Source organism: Papio anubis, chromosome X (genome assembly GCF_008728515.1).
Source record: "Papio anubis isolate 15944 chromosome X, Panubis1.0, whole genome shotgun sequence".
NCBI lineage: Eukaryota > Metazoa > Chordata > Mammalia > Primates > Cercopithecidae > Papio > Papio anubis.
The window spans coordinates 88143623-88163196 of record NC_044996.1 but is presented as its reverse complement, the minus strand read 5'-3'; the positions used below and the strand labels follow the sequence as shown (position 1 = coordinate 88163196).

General features: G+C 35.8%; 1 long non-coding RNA gene across 1 annotated transcript in view; it reads right to left on the bottom strand.

Moving 5' to 3' along the window:
- Positions 1-19574, bottom strand: part of LOC116271972 — a 96685-nt gene that overhangs the window by 75982 nt on the left and 1129 nt on the right. The gene's annotated exons all lie outside the window — the stretch shown is intronic.

Below are 19574 nucleotides of genomic sequence, written 5' to 3'. Positions count from 1 at the left end.
ATGCAGTCAAATGATATTCAACAATGGTGCCAAGACTACATAATAGGAAAATGATAGTCTCTTTAACAGATGGTGCCGGAAAAACTGGATATCTACATGCAAAAGAATGAAACTGAACCCTTATCTTACACAATATACAAAAATCAACTCAATACGGATTAAAGACTTAACTGTAATACCTGAAACTATAAAACTCCTAGAAGAAAACATAAGGAAATTGCTTCATAACATCAGTCTTGGGAATGATTTTTTGGATAAGACACCAAAAGCACAGGCAACAAGAGGAAAAATAGACAAGTGAGACCAAATCAAACTAAAAACCCTCTGCACAGCAAAGAAACACATCAATAGAGTTAAAGGAAACCCACAGAATGGGAGAAAATATTTGAAAACCTACACAACTGATAAGGAGTTAATATCCAAACTGTAAAGGGAACTCGTACAACTCAATAGAAAAAAAAGAACTGATTATAATATGAGCAAAGGACTTGATATTTCTCCAAAGAAGACATACAAATGGCTAACAAGTATATGAAAAGATGCTCAACATCACTAATCATCAGGGAAATGCAAATCAAAACCAAAATGAGTAATCACCTCATGCCTAATAAATGGCCATGATTAAAACAAAGCAAAACAAAAACCAGAAAATAACTAGTGTCGCACATTAGGTCTTACAAAGATGACATCTATAGCTAACGGTAGTGCACTATATTCATGATTTTTGCCAAATGAACAGATTATAGATGCTCTTGCCACAGGAGGGAAAACAGGTAACTATATGAGATGACCCAATATGTTGATTTGTTTCACTATAGCAATATTTTTACTATATGTGTATCTCATAACATCATTATATATATATATATATATATATATATATATACACACACACACACACACCCCTCACTTATGTATAATAACATTTACTTTAAAAACAAAATAACAAGTGTTATTGGAAAATGGAACTTTTGTGCACTATTGTTGGGACTATATAATGGTGTAGCCACTTTGGAAAATAGTATGGAGGTTCCTCGAAAAATTAAAAATATAACTACCATATGATCCTGCAACCCCACCACTGCGTATTTATCCAAAAGAATTGAAAACAGTATCTAGAAGAGATATTTGCACACCTATCTTCATTGTAGCATTATTTACAATAGCTAGGACGTGTAAACAACCTAAATGTCCATCGGTGGATGAATAGATATAGAAAATGTGGCATATGTGCATAATAGAATATTATTCAGCTTTTAAAAAGAAGAAGATCCTGTCACATCCAGTCGTACAATCCAGGTATACAACATGAAAGAACACTGAGGACTTTATGCTAAGTGAAATAAACTAGTCACAGAAGGACAAATACTACATTATTTCAGTTGCAGGAGGTATACAAAAGTAATCAAACTGATAGAACCCAGAGAAAAGGGGAAAAGTAGAGATGCTGTTCAATGAGTATAGAGTTTTAATAATGCAAGATACAAAGTTTTAGATATCTTCTGGACATTAATGTACATATAATTTATAATACTGTGCTGTACACTCAAAATTTTCTTAAGAGGGTAGATATCATGTTATTTTTTACCAGAATTTTAAAAAGCTTATCCACCATGATCAAGTGGGCTTCATCCCTGGGATGCAAGGCTGGTTCAACATTCGCAAATCAATAAACATAATCCAGCATATAAGCAGAGACAAAGACAAGAACCACATGATTATCTCCAATAGATGCAGAAAAGGCTTTTGACAAGAAATTCAGCTATTCCATGCTAAAAGCGGCTCAATAAATTAGGTATTGATGGGCGTACCTCAAAATAATAAGAGCTATTTGCCAGTAAACCCACAGCCAATATCCTTTGAATGGGCAAAACTGGAAAAATTCCCTTTGAAAACTGGCACAAGACAGGGATGCCCTCTCTCCACCACTCCTATTCAACATAGTGTTTGGAAGTTCTGGCTAGGGCAATTAGGCAAGAGAAATCAAGGGGTATTCAGTTAGGAAAGAAAGTCAAAATTGTCCCATTTTGCAGATGACATGATTGTATATTTAGAAACCCCATTGTCTCAGCCAAAATCTCCTTAAGCTGATAAGCAACCAGCAAAAGTCAGGATACAAGGTAATGTGCAAAAATCACAAGCATTCTTATACACCAATAACAGACAAACACAGAGCCAAATCATGAATGAACTTCCATTCACAATTGCTTCAAAGAGAATGAAATACCTAGGAATCCAACACAAAGGGATGTAAAGGACCTCTTCAAGGAGAACTACAAACCACTGCTCAGTGAAATAAAAAGAGGACACAAACAAATGGAAGAACATACCATGCTCATGGATGGAAGAATCAATAATCGTGAAAATGGCCATACTGCCCAAGGTAATTTATAGATTCAATGCCATCCCCCATCAAAGCTACCAATGAGGTTTCTTCACAGAGTGGAAAAAAACTGCTTTAAAGTTCATATGGAACCAAAAAAGAGCCATACCCAAGACAATCCTAAGTCAAAAGAACAAAGCTGGAGGCATCACGCTACCTGACTTCAAACTATACTACAGGCTGGTAAAACTAAAACAACATGGTACTGGTGCAAAACAGAGATATAGACCAATGGAACAGAACAGAGTCTCAAAATAATACCACACATCTACAGCCATCTGATCTTTGATAAACCTGAGAAAAACAAGAAATGGGAAAAGGATTCCCTATTTAATAAATGGTGCTGGGAAAATTGGCTAGCCATCAGTAAGAAAGCTGAATCTGGATCGCTCCTTACTCCTTATCTGAAAAGTGTTAATTCAAGATGGATTAGAGACTTAAATGTTAGACCTAATACCATAAAAATCCTAGAAAACCTGGTAGTACCATTCAGGACATAGAGGCATGGGCAAAGACTTCATGTCCTAAAACACCATGGCAGCAGCAAAAGCTAAAATTGACAAATGGGATCTAATTGACTAAAGAGCTTCTGCACAGCAAAAGAAACTACCATCAGAGTGAACAGGCAACCTACAGAATGGGAAAATTTTTGCAATCTACTCATCGACAAAGGGCTAATATCCAGAACCTACAAAGAACTCAAACAAATTTACAGAAAAAAAACAAACAAGCCCCATCAAAAAGTGGGCAAAGGATATGAACAGACATTTCTCAAAAGAGGACATTCATACAGCCAACAGACATATGAAAAAATGCTCATCATCACTGGCCATCAAATGCAAATCAAAACCACAATGAGATACCATCTCACACCAGTTAGAATGGCGATCATTAAAAAGTCAGGAAACAACAGGTGCTGGAAGATGTGGAGAAATAGGAACACTTTTTACACTGTTGGTGGGATTGTAAACTAGTTCAACCATTATGGAAAACAGGTATGGCGATTCCTCAAGCATCTAGAACTAGATGTACCATATGACAACCATCCCATTACTGGGGATATACCCCAAGGATTATAAATTATGCTGCTATAAAGGCCACATGCACCGTGTATGTTTTATTGCAGCACACTATTCTAATAGCAAAGACTTGGAATCAGCAAATGTCATCAGTGACAAGATTGGATTAAGAAAATGTGGCACATAGCACCATGGAATACTATGCAGCCATAAAAAGGATGAGTTTAAGTCCTTTGTAGGGACATGGATGCAGCTGGAAACCATCATTCTTAGCAAACTATCCACAAGGAGAACAGAAAATAAACACCGCGTATTTCTCCTCATAGGTGGGAGCTGGTTTCATGAGATCCTTGGACTCAGGAAGGAGCATCACCCACACACCAGGGGCCTATCTAAAGCCAAGGAGGGAGGGATTACATTGGAGTTATACCTGATGTAAATAGCCGAGTTGATGGGTGCAGCAGACTAACATGGCACAAGTATACATATGTAACAAACCATTTATGCACATGTACCCTACAACTTAAAGTATAATAATAATAAATAAATTTAAAAAATAAAAATAAAAAATAAAAATTAAAGACTTAGCCCTAACATATGAGTAATTATTTTAATATAAACTAGTGTAAATATACCAATTAAAAGATAGAGACTGGCAGAGTAGTCGTTTTTTAAAAAAAGCTTAGCCCAGCTATATGCAGTCTACAAGAAATTCACTTCAAATATAACAAAATGGGTAGGTTGAAAGTAAATGGATGGAAAAAGATATATCATTGAAACATGAATTTTTTAAAACACCAGTACATATACTAATGTAAGATAAAGAAGACTTCAGAGCAAAGAAAATTACTAGGGAGAAAGAGGGACATTATATAATATTCATGAAATAGCAGAATTACAGAGAGAGACAGAACAAATTAGAGATCAGATGTATGAGAAGGAGGAAAAGGAGATGAGTGTGTCTTTATAAAGTGTTATCCTGAAAGAGCCTTTGGAGTGGTGATGATTGTTAGAAACTACACATGTGAGAAGATGAGTAGAGCTATACACACACACACACACACACACACACATACAGAGTGCTTACAAAAGTAAGGAAAACTGAATAAGATAAACATTAGTTTCCTGGTTTCTGTATCATACTGTAGTTATGCAACATGACATTGAAGTGGTTTAGGTGAGCTATGAACAGGATCTCCTATACATTTATTGCAACTTTCTATGAATCTTCATTTCAAAAATAATATGCAGGGGTACCTCATTCTATTACAATTTGCAGATACTGTGTTTTTTGCTTTTTGTTTTCAAACTGAAGTTTTGTGGCAACCCTGCATTGAGCAAATCTATTGGCACAATTTTTACAGAAGCATGTGCACACTTCATGTCTCTCTTACATTTTGTTAACTCTCACAATATTTCAAACTTTTCCATTATAATTTTATCTGTTATGGTGATCTGTGATCAGTGATCTCTGATGTTACTATTGTAATTGTTTGGGGGCACCACAAACAGTGCCCATATAAGATGGCAAACATAATCAATAAATGTGTACATGTTCTGACTGCTAAACTGATTGGCCATTCCCCCATCTCTCTCCCTCCCCTCGGGCATCCCTATTCTGTGAGACATAACAATATTGACATTACAATAATTAATAACCCTACAATGACCTTTTAAGTGTTCAGGTGAAAGGAAGAATAGCACATCCCTCACTTTAAATCAAAGGCCAGAAATGATTACGCTTAGTGAAGAAGGCATATCAAAAGCCAAGATAGGCCAAAAACTAGGTCTCTTGTGCCAAACAGCTAGCCAAACTGTGAATGTAAAGGAAAAGTTATTAAAGGAAATTAAAAGTGCTACTCCACTGAACACATGAATAATAAAAAAGCAAAACAACCTATGGCTGTTAAGAAGACAGTTTTAGTGGTCTGGATGAAAAACCAAACCATCCGCATTTCCTTGAACCAAAGCTTCACACAGAGGAAGGCCCTAACTCTCTTTAATTCTATGAAGCCTGAGGGAGGCGAAGAAGCTGTAGAAAAAAAGTTGGAAGCTAGCAGAAGTTGATTCGTGAGGTTTGAGGCAAGAAGCTGTATCCATAACATAAAAGTGCAAGGTGAGGCATCAAGTGGTGCTGAAGAAGCTGCAGCAAGTTATCCAGAAAATCTAATTAAGATAATGGATGAAAGTAGCTACATTAAACAATAGACTTACAACGTAGATAAAACAGCCTTCTATCGGAAGAGGATGCCATCTAGGACTTTCACAGTTAGAGAGAAGTCAATGTCTGGCTTCAAAGCTTCAAAGGACAGACTTTATCTCCTGTTACAGCCTAACGTAGATGTTGATTTTAAATTGAAGCTAATGCTCATTTGTCATTCCAAAAATCCTAGGGCCCATAATAATTATGTTAAATCTACTCTGCCTGTGCTTTATAAATGGAACAATAAAGCCTGGATGACAGCACATCTGTTTATAGCATGGTTTACTGAATATTTTAAGCCCACTGTTGAGACCTACTGTTCCAAAGAAAATATTTCTCTCAACATATTGCTGCTCACTGAAAATATACCTAGTCACCCAAGAGCTCTGATCGATGTGTACAAAGAGATAAATGTTGTTTTCATGCTTGATAACATAACATCCCTTCTGCAGTCCATGAATCAAGGAGTAATTTGGATTTTCAAGTTTTACTATTTAAGGAATACATTTCATAAATCTACAGCTGCCAGAGATAATGATTCCTCTGCTGGGTCTTGAAAACCTGGAAACAATCCATCATTCTAGATGCCATTAAGAACATTTTGCTTCATGGAAGGAGTTCAAAATATCAACATTAACAGGAATTTGAAAGAAGTGGATTCCAATCCCCATGGATTATTTTGACAGGTGCAAGACTATACCAGAATAAGTAACTAGATTTGGTAGAAATAGCAAAAGAACTAGAATTAGAAGGGGAGACAAAAGGTGTAATTGAATTGCTTCAATCTCATGATAAAACGATAATGGATGAGGAGTTGCTTCTTATGAATGAGCAAAAAAAGTGGTTCCTTGAGATGGAATCTACTGCTGGAGAAAATGCTAGGAACACTATGGAAGCAACTACAAAGAATTAAGAATATTACATCAACTTGGTTGATAAAGTAGCAGTAGGATTTGATAGGACTGACTCTAATTTTGAAAGAAGTTCTACAGTGGGTAAAATGTTGTCAAGCAGCATCACATGCTACAGATAAACCTCTTGTGAAACAAAGTCTATTGATGCAACAAACTTCCTTTTTTGTCTTATTTTAAGAAAATGATGTAGTCACTCCCACCTTCAAGAACCACCACCCTGATCAGTCAGCAGCTACCTACAACAAGGAAAAATCCTCCACCAGCAAAAGGATTACAACTCACCGACAGCTCAAGTGATTCTTGGCATTTTATTTAGTAAGAAAGTATTTCTTAATTAAAATAATTAAGACTTTTTAGACATAGTGCTATTGCACACTTAAGAGACTGTTGTATAGTATAAACATAACTTTTAAGTAGGGATGAGGTCTTGCTATGATGCCCACCCTGGTATCAAACTCCTGAGCTCAAGCAATCCTCCCACCTCAGCCTCCCAAAGTGCTGGAATTACAGGTGTGAGCTACCACTCCTGGCCATAAATATAACTTTTATATGTACTAGGAAACCGAAAATGTGCATGACTCGCTTTACTGTGATATTCACTTTATTGTGGTCGTCTGAAACTGAACCTGCAATATCTGTGAGCTGTGACTGTACATATGTATGTGTGTGTGTGTGTGTGTGTGTGTATCTTCATAATCTGACTAATTTTCACTTCCCCACTACTACTACCCTAATCCAACCATTTTCTCTCACCTGGGTTACTGTAACATCCTCTTTAATTGGTCTCCCTGCTTATTCTCTTGCTCTTTCCATGTGGAAGCCAGAATATTTTCTTTACATGTAAATCGAATCAAGTTAATATTCTCTCTTTACATATAAATCAAATCAAATCACCCTCTCTCGATTTTTCAATGCCTTCCCATCACATGGAATAAAATCCCAAATTCCTATTTTATCCTACAAAAGTCTATATGTTTTGGCCTCTGAATACATCTCTGGCCTTATTTTATCCCACTGTCTCACTCACTCTCTACATTCTGGATACATTAGCCTCCTTGCTATTCATTGAACATACCAAGCAGGCTCCCACCTCAGGGCTTTTGCATATTCTATTCTTTCTGCCTGAAATGTTCTTCTTCCAGATATTCACATGTCCTACGCCCTTGCTTCATTCAGGTCTTTGCTTAATGTCACCTCATCAGATACCCTTTCTTGACCACTGTATCTAGAATAGCATCATCTATTGCTCCTTATTTCCTTATCTTGTTTTATCAGCCTTATAGCTCTTATCATTACCTGCTGTTATATATTAGGTATTATTTGTTTATTCACTGTATGTATCATCCTCTAGATTGCAAACCTCATGAATGTAGGGACTTTGTTCTGTTTACCACTGTTTCCCTAGTGCCTAAAACAGGGCTGTGCATGTAGCAACACTCAATAAATGTTGAATGAATATATAGATCAAAAGGGAAAAACTGATTTGATTACAATCTAGGTTTCCCAGTAGCCAAGATATCATATATATATCATTGCTTCTTTAAGTGTAGCAAATTCATATTATATAATCAAATTAATTATTTGTTATTCAAATCTTTTGTTTTTATACATCTTTTAGGATTTTATTTTTGAAAAATCAGATATTATGTATGGGCTTCTGATATTATTTCGGTTTCACCATATTGATATGGGGAAATGGTTTTGCTTCACCTCTTTATTTACTTTGCTTAGACAAAAATATCTATCAAACATTGCTGCATATTTTATGAGACTTCTTTAAAGTGTGTTAACATTTTAGCAGATACTCTGGTTAATGGGATGCCAGTACCTAGGAAAAACTAGAAACCACAAGGTTCAGATTATACTCACAGTTTTCTATTAATATTTTGTGTTAATGTATATAATTATATATATATAAATTTATATATAAAAGCTTAGATAAGTTTTTATATTTTTATTAATTATCTCTAGGCCTCAATTTGATTCTCCTTAAAATGAGGAGGGTACATAATATGATCTCTAAAGTTCATTATTGTTCTATGAATGAAGAAAAACATATGGCAAAGGTGCTCTATTTTGCTTTTTTTTAAGAAACATACATGTGTCTTCATATAGTTTATTCCATGCACCACAGTTTACACTTCGTGGTAGACACTACCTGAGATTCTGTTTAGCCCACAATCTTCCCTTCTCTGGGAATTGTATGTCCCTTCACTTAGAGTTGGGGCCTAATAACCATATTTATAACCGTATTTATATGACATGATCTTGCCCCTCTAGCCATGGATAATCAGATCCTGGCTGGACATATAGCCCAACCTGTGTCAATCAGAATTGGGAATTGGAATTCAGAGATACTGAGTCTCTTCTGATTGCCTGAATTCAGAATACGTAAACTTGGGATCTCTTGAATAAACCAGGTTTGGCTGTGTGCTGAGGAAGTGAGAATAATGAAGTACATACACTGAAAGAAACAGAGATAAACAGATGACCCTACAGCCCCAGGGGTGGTGAAGGAGAAGAGAAAGAGGGAGGAAAATTCCTTTAGCTATGGACAGCTCCTCAACTTAGTTGGAGTCTCTCATGTACCTAGACTACACTTTCTGCTCTTTCTTTTTCCTCTTACACTTAACATAAATGCTTCTTTACTTTAAGCTAGTTTGAGGTACACATTTATTATGTACACAGACTGGCAAATCGGATAAAGAGTCAAGACCCATCAGTTTGCTGTATTCAGGAGACCCATCTCAGATGCAGAGACACACATTAGCTCAAAATAAAGGGATGGAGGAAGATCTACCAAGCAAATGGAAAATAAATAAAAAGCAGGGGTTGCAATCCTAGTCTCTGATAAAACAGACTTTAAACCATCAAAGATCAAAAGAGACAAAGAAGTCCATTACATAATGGTAAAGGGATCAATTCAACAGAAAGAGCTAACTATTCTAAATATATATGTACCCAATACAGGAGCACCCAGATTCATAAAGCAAGTCCTTAGAGACCTACAAAGAGACTTAGACTCCCATACAATAATAATGGGAGACTTCAACACCCGACTGTCAACATTGGACAGATCAACGAGACAGAAAGTTAACAAGGATATCCAGGAATTGGACAAAACTCTGCAGCAAGCAGACCTAATAGACATCTACAGAACTCTCCACCCCAAATCAACAGAATATACATTCTTCTCAGCACCAAATCGCACTCATTCCAAAATTGATGACATAGTTGGAAGTAAAGCACTCCTCAGCAAATGTACAAGAACAGAAATTATAATAAACTGTCTCTCAGACCACAGTGCAATCGAACTAGAACTCAGGACTAAGAAAATCAATCAAAACCGCTCAACTACATGGAAACTGAAAAAACTATTCCTGAATGACTACTGGGTACATAACGAAATGAAGGTAGAAATAAAGATGCTCTTTGAAACCAATGAGAACAAAGATACAACGTTCCAGAATCTCTGAGACACATTTAAAGCAGTGTGTAGAGGGAAATTTATAGCACTAAATGCCCACAAAAGAAAGCAGGAAAGATCTAAAATTGACATCCTAACATCACAATTAAAAGAACTAGAGAAGCAAGAACAAACACATTCAAAAGCTAGCAGAAGGCAAGAAATAACTAAGATCAGAGCAGAACTGAAGGAGATAGAGACACAAAAAACCCTCAAAAAATCAATGAATCCAGGAGCTGTTTTTTTGAAATGATCAACAAAATTGATAGACTGCTAACAAGACTAATAGATGTACCATATGACCCAGCCATCCCATTACTGGGTATATACCCAAAGGATTATAAATCATGCTGCTATAAAGACACATGCACACGTATGTTTATTGTGGCACTATTCACAATAGCAAAGACTTGGAATCAACCCAAATGTCCATCAGTGACAGACTGGATTAAGAAAATGTGGCACATATACACCATGGAATACTATGCAGCCATCAAAAAGGATGAGTTTGTGTCCTTTGTAGGGACATGGATGCAGCTGGAAAGCATCATTCTTAGCAAACTATCACAAGAACAGAAAACCAAACACCACGTGTTCTCACTCATAGGTGGGAACTGAACAATGAGATCACTTGGACTCGGGAAGGGGAACATCACACACCGGGGCCTATCATGGGGAGGGGGGAGGGGGGAGGGATTGCATTGGGAGTTATACCTGATGTAAATGATGAGTTGATGGGTGCTGACGAGTTGAGGGGTGCAGCACACCAACATGGCACAAGTATACATATGTAACAAACCTGCATGTTATGTACATGTACCCTAGAACTTAAAGTATAATAATAATAATAAATAAATAAATAAAAAGAAGAGAAAATAAATAAATAAATAAAATTAAAAAAAGAAGAAAAGAGAGACGAATCAAATAGATGCAATAAAAAATGCTAAAGGGGATATCACCACCGACCCCACAGAAATACAAACTACCATCTGAGAATACTATAAACACCTCTACGCAAAAAAACTAGAAAACCTAGAAGAAATGGATAATTTCCTGGACACTTACACTCTCCCAAGACTAAACCAGGAAGAAGTTGAATCCCCGAATAGACCAATAGCAGGCTCTGAAATTGAGGCAATAATTAATAGCCTACCAACAAAAAAAAGTCCAGGACCAGACGGATTCACAGCCAAATTCTACTGGAGGTACAAGGAGGAGCTGGGACCATTCCTTCTGAAACTATTCCAATCAATAGAAAAAGAGGGAATCCTCCCAAACTCATTTTATGAGGCCAACATCATCCTGATACCAAGCCTGGCAGACACACAAGAAAAGAGAATTTTAGATCAATATCCCTGATGAACATCCATGTAAAAATGCTCAATAAAATACTGGCAAACTGAATCCAGCAGCACATCAAAAAGCTTATCCACCATGATCAAGTGGGCTTCATCCCTGGGATGCAAGGCTGGTTCAACATATGCAAATCAATAAACGTAATCCAGCATATAAACAGAACCAAAGACAAAAACCACATGATTATCTCAATAGATGCAGAAAATGCCTTTGACAAATTCAACAGCCCTTCATGCTAAAAACTCTCACCACTCCTATTCAACATAGTGTTGGAAGCACTGGCCAGGGCAATCAGACAAGAGAAAGAAAGAAAGTATATTCATTTACGAAAAGAAGAAGTCAAATTGTCTCTGTTTGCAGATGACATGATTGTATAATTTAGAAAACCCCATCGTCTCAGCCCAAAATCTCCTGACGCTGATAAACAACTTCAGCAAAGTCTCAGGATACAAAATTAATGTGCAAAAATCACAAGCATTCTTATACACCGGTAACAGACAAACAGAGAGCCAAATCATGAATGAACTTCCATTCACAATTGCTTCAAAGAGAATAAAATACCTGGGAATCCAACTTACAAGGGATCTAAAGGACCTCTTCAAGGAGAACTACAAACCACTGCTCAACGGAATCAAAGAGGACACAAACAAATGGAAGAACATTCTATGCTCATGGATAGGAAGAATCAATATCATGAAAATGGCCATACTGCCCAAGGTAATTTATAGATTCAATGCCATCCCCATCAAGCTACCAATGACTTTCTTCACAGAATTGGAAAAAACTGCTTTAAAGTTCATATGGAACTAAAAAAGAGCACGCATCTCCAAGACAATCCTAAGCCAAAAGAATAAAGCTGAAGGCATCACGCTACCTGACTTCAAACTCTACTACAAGGCTCCAGTAACCAAAACAGCATGGTACTGGTACCAAAACAGAGATATAGACCAATGGAACAGAACAGAGTCCTCAGAAATAATACCACACATCTACAGTCATCTGATCTTTGACAAACCTGAGAAAAACAAAAAATGGGGAAAGGATTCCCCATTTAATAAATGGTGCTGGGAAAATTGGCTAGCCATAAGTAGAAAGCTGAAACTGGATCCTTTCCTTACTCCTTATACGAAAATTAATTCAAGATGGATTGGAGACTTAAATGTTAGACCTAAAACCATAAAAACCCTAGAAGAAAACCTAGGTAATACCATTCAGGACATAGGCATGGGCAAGGACTTTATGTCTAAAACATCAAAAGCAACGGCAACAAAAGCCAAAATTGACAAATGGGATCTCATTAAACTAAAGAGCTTCTGCACAGCAAAAGAAACTACCATCAGAGTGAACAGGCCACCTACAGAATGGGAGAAAATTTTTGCAATCTACTCATCTGACAAAGGGCTAATATCCAGAACCTACAAAGAACTCAAACAAATTTACGAGAAAAAAACAAACAACCCCATCAAAAAGTGGGCAAAGGATATGAATAGACACTTCTCAAAAGAAGACACGCATACAGCCAACAGGCACAGGAAAAAATGCTCGTCATCACTGGCCATCAGAGAAATGCAAATCAAAACCACAATGAGATACCATCTCACACCAGTTAGAATGGCAATCATTAAAAAGTCAGGAAACAACTGGTGCTGGAGAGGATGTGGAGAAATAGGAACACTTTTACATTGTTGGTGGGACTGTAAACTGGTTCAACCGTTGTGGAAAATAGTATGGCAATTCCTCAAGGATCTAGAACTAGAAATACCATATGACCCAGCCATCCCATTACTGGGGATATACCCAAAGGATTATAAATCATGCTGCTATAGAGACACATGCACACGTATGTTTATTGCGGCACTATTCACAATAGCAAAGACTTGGAATCAACCCAAATGTCCATCAGTGACAGACTGGATTAAGAAAATGTGGCACATATACACCATGGAATACTATGTAGGCATAAAAGGATGAGTTCGTGTCCTTTGTAGGGACATGGATGCAGCTGGAAACCATCATTCTCAGCAAACTATCGCAAGAACAGAAAACCAAACACTGCATGTTCTCACTCATAGGTGGGAATTGAACAATGAGATTACTTGGACTTGGGAAGGGGAACATCACACACCGGGGCCTATTATGGGGAAGGAGGATGGGGAAGGGATGGCATTGGGAGTTATACCTGATGTAAATGACGAGTTGATGGGTGTTGACGAGTTGAGGGGTGCAGCACACCAACATGGCACAAGTATACATATGTAACAAACCTGCACATTGTGCACATGTACCCTAGAACTTAAAGTATAATAAAAAAGAAAAAAAAATGGTTTATCGATGAAAAAAAAAAGAGCATAAGTAGTAAATAACATGCCTCTAGCAACTCTAGTATTAGGTGTAGTTGTGCTCTATGGACTGCTTCACCCTAGTTCAAGTCTTTAACAAGTTAACCTTGTAACTTTAACAAGTTAGCCAGACCAGAAGTTCCAGTTTATTGTCAGAAGAATTTCATCTCAGAACATCAGAAATGCTGGATTTTAGTGCTTCTTGCATCATAACATAAATAGAACAAACCAGTACCAATATGCATGCACTCATTATATGATTATTATTTCAGAAATGGGGAAGAAGAAGATCCTGAAGTTTTACTACTTTAAGAGTTGCAGCAACACCATCAACAAAGACTACTAAGTGTAACTTTTAATGCACACTTTACTTTCTTACTCTGATGAATTGATAGGAAGAGTTTGTAAGTGCACAGAATTTACATGCAGATAATATTGGTACTACAGTTTTTAAAACATCTGAAAGCAGTTTACCACAGCCTGCCTCAATTTTGCTTACACTAAGTGATGTTCAAATCCCTTTTCTTGTAAACAGCCCAATACAATTAATGGCTCTGATTAGCAATACAGCACTTAGAAGATTTTTTAAATACACAAAACTTAGATGTTCCTCCATTCTTGTAACTTACTTTAATTCAGTATCATATGCAGATACCCAGTAAAGAAGCTCCAATACTGCCTAACCTCTTGTAGGACTCTGGCTGCTTCTCCTGTAGAGTGTAATTCATTTTTAGCATGACTACTATATATATATCTAGCCTATAACAAGTTTTTGGTTAGTGGGGCCTGAAATAATGAAATTTTGTTGTACTGTAATCTGGACCCCACTGATTCAGAATTTGTAATAATTCAGAAAGGAGCTGAAATTAAAGTGACTTTAGGGTTACTTTTGCATAAAGAATTTACTAAACAAATTTAAAAACAAGATAGTAGAAAGGATATTAAAACTACTTAAAAGAACAAATGTGGCCAGGCACGATGGCTCACGTCTGTAATCCCAGCACTTTTGGAGGCCGAGGTGGGTGGATCACTTGAGCTCAGGAGTTCAAAATCGGTCTAGGCAACATAGTGAAACCCGGTCTCTACTGAAAATAGAAAAACTAGCCGGGCGTGGTGGCGCACACCTGTAATTCCAGCTGCTCAGGAGGCTGAGGTGGGAGGATCTCTTGAGCCAGGGAGGCGGAAGTTGCCATGAGCCGAGATCATGGCACTGCACTCCAGCCTGGGGAACAGAGTGACACCCTGTCTCAACTTCCCCCTCCCAAAACAAAACAAAAAAAACTAAACAATGCTTCCAAGCACCTTTAAGTACTTTAGAAATATCTCTTTACATGTAATCCATTGATACACTAACGATACACTAACTATAAATCGCTCTCATATATTTATTAAATCAAGATCCCTAAGGGATCTTGATCTAATCCTGGTTAATATATGTACAAGAAAACCATAAAAACTACAGTTCATAAAAAAATTCTAAAATTCAAAACTTCACCCATTTTAGACTTGTTCTCCCTAAATTATTGCAAATTAAGAAAAATTTGAAACATATAAAATCTAAGACTCATTTTTCTCATACCCCTATCTTTTTTCCTTGTTTCTACAGACTCACAGGTATCTGAACCAATTTGGCAGCAACAACTACATAATTCAAGATTAAATCTATTGATAATAAGCAAAAAAAAAAAAAAGTTAATAATGATAGTCCTAAAAGTATGCAGGAAGAGAAATAGAATATAAGGATCTATGTGCACGTTTAAAGATTAAACTCAGCAAGAACCATTACATATATTAGTATATAATACACACCCAGCCCTGAAAAGGACAAGGAGCAACTTAAAAGTAATGAGACTGGCTTATATACGACCTGTGGAATCAAACTTATTACTTAGGTCACACCCCAATATGTCAACTAGTATTCAATTTGAAAGAAAAATAAAATTAATCCCAAAAAGATGGTAAGAAATGTCACATAATAAAAAATAACTATTTGAATTCATCTGATAAAAGATGCTACATAAATACAAAGCAGTAGTAATAAGACAGCCTGGAAGAATAGAGAAGATATTCCTCTTTATTCTAAAATGAAAAAGTTCCTAAGTATAACTACGTAAAGTTTAGATGGTAAAAACGCAATGAGGAAATCTGAAACAATCCAAATAAAAGGATCCCTACTTTTATTCCAGAAGGACCCAATCTCTTCTGACTTTTTACTTCCTAGGGTAAAGAAAATAAGTTATTTTTGAAATAAAAACCTAGTGATTCAAAAATTGCCTGATTTAGTCACAGTATTTTAAACGAACCTGGGCAATTCTTCCTCTCAATACCACTTCCAGTCAAATCACCCAGTTTTAAATGCAGTTTATCCAGTCTGGGTTTGGCTTTTTAGACAATCACAGAAAATCTTTCCTAAATAACTTTATAAAAAGATAGATATCTTTTGTGAAACTAATTTAAGGGCCAAAGAAGCAGGTGAAGAGTGACAGTGAGAACAAACCAATATCCACAGTAGTTAGGAAAAGTAGAAGTGAGATACAGAAAAGTGAGCATAATGAGGAGTTATGTAATTTGAGGCAGTGAAAGGTTATAGTGATATTAAAACTTACTGTACAATGGCTTTAAGTGAATATTATTTTAGAAATATATCCATTTTCACATTATTAATCGTGTCAAAATTCAATTTCAGGTTTCAGTTAATATTTATTGCATTTTAAAAATCGTTACAAAAAACTTATTACAGTAGAATACTATCAGTAACAGAGTTAATCTTTCTGTCAAATCCCAGTGGTGCACCTGTCAATAGGAAAATAAGAATGAGTCAGACTACAGGGGAACTTTTAGATACCAAGAGTCTAAAGGGGATTAACAATTCATAAGATATGATATTGAGAGAATGATAACTGTGTATGAGACAGTTCCTGCGGATATTAGTTTACAACTTATATATGAAGGTTTTTGTTGTATTTTCTTTGTGGATAGCACACTTTAAGAAGGAATTCTAGTCTCCACTTTTTTTTCCTACATTGAAGTGGCTATAGGTATCTTTCACTTAGTAAAAAATGTTATGTTCCAGGAAAACTTGCTCTTAAAAAGAATCGCTGGGAAAAAGTCATTTATCTCACAAACTTCCATCATACAATTGAGAGATGTGTGCTCAGCTGGGAAAATTTTTAGTCCAATGATATAATAAAGATCATACTTCAGAATATAATTCTTTTAAAACCACATACTTAAGGAAAATTATAACTTCTAGATGCATCAGTGGTACTTAATGTAATACTGTGCTACCTCCAGACTCAGTCATTAGGTAAAAATATTGAGAATGAGCCTATTTTACTTAACAGAAACTGACAGTTCTTTACCCTATTTTACATGCTGCCACCACTGAGCCCTAGCAATTTAACTAAAGTATGTACCTGCCTTAAATCACCACAGTACTTACAATTTGACATACAAGGTAATTTTAATTTCTTGGCAGTTTCCCTCCTCTTTACAAAGATCATCCCTTTGATACTGTCATAAGACCAGAAATGTACAATACTAACTTGGCAAAAATGATTTACTCCAATGCCTTCTGAATACATTTTGTTATCTGTTAACTGGTTAATTTCCAACAATAATCATAGCTGTTTGCTGACTGTGTCCAGATAGGCCATTCTGTTCTCTAATAACTTGTTTATTTAATAGCTGATATTCTAAGTAGAGGATATTCAAAATAACAATTATATTTGTTGAGCCTAGAAACTATTTGCTACTGTGAATTAAAGTTAACTTTAATCAGAGAAGACTATTGCTGGCAGCAAAAGATACCAAATAAAAGGTACAGAAGGTGTATAAATCCTCAAAAATTTCAAGTTTGAGTATATTGCTCCTGAGAGTAAATCTGTGAATTCTTTATATTTGGAATTCTAATATGTGAATTTATGTTAGGAGACATACCTCTCTATGGATGGAATAACTCCATATCTTGTTATTTTTCTCTGTGTAAATGCCAACTTACAATGGCTGACTAAAACCTAGGAGACAATTAGTCATCTCACTAATTTTCAATATAGCAGAAGGATATTAGAAATGTACCAAAATAAGCTTTGCAGAGGTTTGTAATTGCAGTTTAAACATTGATGTTAGTTGTCAATTATTAATACATACATTATTAATAACATGATATTAGAACTTTGACAGACATCAATTTGTGGGATTCTGATGTACCCCTCCCTTTGTTTTCAGAAAATGAAAGCAATAGCAGTACTAAATATAGTACTAAAAACTAAGTTACCATATACTAATGGATCAAAATGAATGTTGCATATAAAATTTCCCTAATTTAATTTATCAAGAAATAGTCTTTGGAGCATATTAATAATTTAAGGCTGTACTAATCAGACCAGTGTTGTATGAAACACTCAGAATATAACCGTCTCTTAGTGGACAGTAAAATTATATAGGTTACAAAAACATGTGAACTTAACACTCTACCTACATCTGCTTAGAAAACATTCTCAATTGCCTCAGGTAATAGGATGATTATTTTAAAGCCTGATTTCTATAGCATGTATATCTGTGAAATTATATTTAATTTGTTAATTTAGTATATAGTTTATCATAGAAAATTATGCCCACTACAAAGAAGTTAATTGCCACTGACAGTCCTCTTCTCCTTTAGGTTTATCTAGGAGAAAATATGCACAAGGATTAGAAAATCAAGTGCCTTAGCTCATGCTATGCTGAACTCTTCCCCCTTCTAAGAAAGCGTATACTTCTATTAAGAGCCAAATCAAGTATGACTTTCTCTACAAAGCTTTCTCAGACAAATCCAGCCTACAGTAATCTCCCTTTACTCGTAACTCTTTTAGTCCTTATTCAACATGACTCTATGTTCCAATTGTTGACCATGATGTCTCATATATGTATTTTCCTTTTTCTAATGGGTAAGCAATTTACCCAACTGGTAAACTGCTATTTCTCTTCTATTCTCCACAATACCTGGTATAGTAGTAGGCATTCATTAGAAGCTAGAAAATAAAAACTTGTTAAAAGTCACTTTAAAAAAAAAAAAAAAAACTTCATTCCAGAGTTCACTGATCAAGTGCTTTGATAGCATTTGCAAAATAAGCCATCAATTTTATTTTATAATGTGTTTATGACACCCTAGGTAAATGCTCTTAGAGGATGTGGCACCTTCATAGCCATACTCATTTCAATGGAATACTAGATTGGATTCAAATTACTGCCAGGTTCTCTAAGTATGTGAAGGTGAAGAGCAAGTATTCATATGATACACTATTATTCCAAATAATTCAGACTTAAATTTATCAAAAGCTTTTCCAAAACAAAACAAAAAAAAATTGTCTTTGGACTCTAGCAACTAGAAGCATGTCAGCTTGCTAACGCACAAAACAAACAATACTCTCCGAGGTCCAAGATTATTTTGCAGTGGTACTAGAATTATATTGTGCTTTAATTCAAACTATACCCCCAAAGAACCTCAAACAACATGAAAGCTCCCAAAGCAAAGCATTTTACCCCAAACTAACAAAGTTTGCAGTCTTGACAGATTCATCCAATACATTTAATCATAAATGGCATCTATATATCCTTTTAAAAAATCTTTAGCTCAAAAGCGTTTACAAAGAAAGGAAAATTTAGCTTTTCCATTATTACGCTTCTTTCTCGCCACGTCTTATCAGATAAAAGAAACCTGAAATGGCTTAAAAACCAATAGGGAGGGAAAAGAACCCATCTTTTATTGTCTGCTCACAGAATTATCTTCAACTGCAGGCTACCTCAGGAAGAACAGATATAACACAACCCATCCTCGCTTTTATTTGGGATATTTTAGGTTTCATCATCATATTTATAATAAAAAAGAAGTATGTCATTCTCGATGAAAAGTA